Here is a 2,914-nt window from a genome sequence, read left to right on the forward strand (position 1 = left end):
AATGAAAATTGGAACTGAACCACTAATGACATTACCGTAAAGAAGAAAAGAGAAATTACCTCACAAAGGTTACTTTCAAATATAAATACATTTAGCAGATAGATTTCCCTACAATGTTCCTCGAAATTACAGCACAAAATTGTACAAAAGTGGTGGTGTGTTAGCCAAACTGGACTTTAAATGACTGCGGGCACAGGATAAAAATTAAAGTCATGCGAGAGTTTTTTTATATTGACATATACTAAGGCAGAATTAAATTGTTCAATAGAATTTCTCAAAACTTGGCATGTTATTAGAATATGATGACAGAAATTTTTAAGCGAAAAGAATTTGGGTGGTACCGATCTCACTTTTGAATTATCTGCCATTGAATCAGAATTATTTACTAACTTGAGGTCATTCTAAGGGCAAATAACTTATTCATCCATCTGTAAAATCTTGTTTTTACCTCTAGACTATATTTTCTTTTTAATTGTTAATCACAAAACATAATATAATTATGCAATTCAATAAATTACATGAATTATATGCCAAGTTTAAAGAAATTCTATCAAACTGTTTTAATTTTGCCTTAATGCCAATATGAAAACTCATGAAAACCCCTTTAATAAATTGCATTATAGCCATCTGGTATTTGATGTTAGTGATAATTAACTTTAAGTACATTGTTAATAATGGCTTGCTAAAAATCTAAATATTTGAAAGCTGGTTACACACCCTAAGCGTAATTTATAAACGAGCATTTACTTTTAAATAATTCAATAGAAATAAAGTTTAAGTTGACATATCACAGACGCTAATGCTCTCAAGGGGGAAAAGGGTGATTGCAATTTAGAATACTAAACAAGAGGGCCATGATGGCCCTGAGGTCGCTCACTTGTATATAGGCCCCACCAACCCCCAACCCCCCCCCCCCCCAACGTTGCAGGGCCAATTTAACCCAAGGGATTTTATTTGCACAAACTTGGTAGACACCCATAAGAAGATGTTTCATGCTAAACATCTAAGCTCTAGCTCATTGGGCTTTTTAAAAGAAGATTTCTTTAAAGTGTTTACTATACACATATAGTTAAAAACAATGACACCTCTGGGGCCGGGCCAGTTATGACCCCAGGGCTTTTATTTGAACAAACTTTGTAGACACTTACTAGAAGATGTTTCATGCTTAATATCTAAACTCTAGCTATTTGGGTTTTTTCAAAGAAGATTTTAAGTTTTTGCTATACACATATAGAGAAAATCAATGACCCCCGGGGCGGGGCCAATTTTGACCCCAGGTCTTTTATTTGAACAAACTTTGTAGACACTCACTAAAAGATGTTTCATGCTTAATATCTTAACTCTAGCTATTTGGGTTTTTTCAAAGAAGATTTTTTAAGTTTTTGCTATACACATATAAGGAAAATCAATGACCCCCGGGGCGGTGCCAATTTTGACCCCAGGGCTTTTATTTGAACAAACTTGGTAGACACCTATTACAACATGTTTGATGCTAAATATCTTAGCTCTAACTCTTTTGGTTCTTTAAAAGAAGATTTTTTAAGTTTTTACTATATGCATATAGGGAAAATCAATGACCCCCCGGGGCGGGGTCAATTTTGACCCCAGGGCTTTTATTTGAACAAACTTGGTAGACACTTATTAGAACATGTTTCATGCTAAATATCTTAGCTCTAACTCTTTTGGTTCTTTAAAAGAAGATTTTTTAAGTTTTTACTATACGCATATAGGGAAAATCAATGACACCCTGGGGCGGGGCCAATTTTGACCCCAGGGCTTTTATTTGAACAAACTTGGTAGACACCTATTAGAACATGTTTCATGCTCAATATCTTAGCCATAGCTCTTTGAGTTCTTTAAAAGAAGATTTTTTAAGTTTTTACTATATGCATATAGGGAAAATCAATGACCCCCCGGGGCGGGGCCAATTTTGACCCAAGGGCTTTTATTTGAACAAACTTGGTAGACACCCATTAGAACATGTTTCATGCTAAATATCTTAGCTCTAGCTCTTTGGGTTCTTTAAAAGAAGATTTTTTTAAGTTTTTACTATATGCATATAGGGAAAATCAATGACCCCCGTGGCGGGGCCAATTTTGACCCCAGGGCTTTTATTTGAACAAACTTGGTAGACACTCACTAGAAGATGTTTCATGCCAAATATCTAAGCTCTAGCTCTTATGGTTTTTTTAAAGGAGATATTTAAAGTTTTTTCTTTCGGTTGCCATAGCAACCAGAGTTCTGCATGGAATTAAATTTTTTGAACAATTTTTAAAGGTGACCACCAAAGGAACATTCCTGTGAAGATTGGATGAAATTGGCTTAGTGGTTTATGAGGAGATGTCATTTAAAGTAAAAGTTTACGACGGACGACGGACGGACGGACGCCGGACGGACGGACGCCGGACGAAAAGCGATCATAAAAGCTCACCCTGTCACTTTGTGACAGGTGAGCTAAAAACACAATCCTTCGCACAGAAATTTCCACAATTGCTCTCCACGACAGAAATGCGCAGGAATTAATTGTGTTAATGAGTTTATTTCATGACGAAATTGGTATAAATTACATGAAGAAAGCTGAAAAAAAGTTGAAATGATGTGGATAAACAAAATAAATGTTTGAGAATTAATATTCATTAGAATGTATATATGACAAGACTGAGGGTGAAATACACACATTAATTTGAATATTAATAGTTAAAATAAACTACCATTGGTACATAGATATAATTTTGTTTGCTTGTCTTATATTTTCTTTTATTTAAGATCGCTTAATATATTTATGTCTGTACTTTGTGGGTGCTTGACCTGCTTTATGCAGCTGTTATTAGACACAGGCGGTTTTCAAAACCACTTTTGTACTAATGACAACGAAATAATGAAAAATAAAAACAAAGATACACACATAACACCT

At 34.6% G+C, this 2,914-nt stretch overlaps 1 long non-coding RNA gene across 1 annotated transcript; it reads right to left on the minus strand.

Moving 5' to 3' along the window:
• Positions 1 to 1,201: 1,201 nt before the first annotated feature.
• On the minus strand, positions 1,202 to 2,358 carry LOC132740619 (uncharacterized). The gene is made up of 2 exons (XR_009627182.1): positions 1,794 to 2,358; positions 1,202 to 1,460 (listed from the first exon to the last, which is right to left on the minus strand). It is a non-coding gene; the product is annotated as an uncharacterized LOC132740619 (long non-coding RNA).
• Between the last annotated feature and the right edge of the window lie 556 nt (positions 2,359 to 2,914).

The sequence above is a fragment of the Ruditapes philippinarum genome, unplaced genomic scaffold, assembly GCF_026571515.1.
Source record: "Ruditapes philippinarum isolate M1 unplaced genomic scaffold, ASM2657151v2 ctg743_1_1_1_1, whole genome shotgun sequence".
Classification (NCBI taxonomy): domain Eukaryota; kingdom Metazoa; phylum Mollusca; class Bivalvia; order Venerida; family Veneridae; genus Ruditapes; species Ruditapes philippinarum.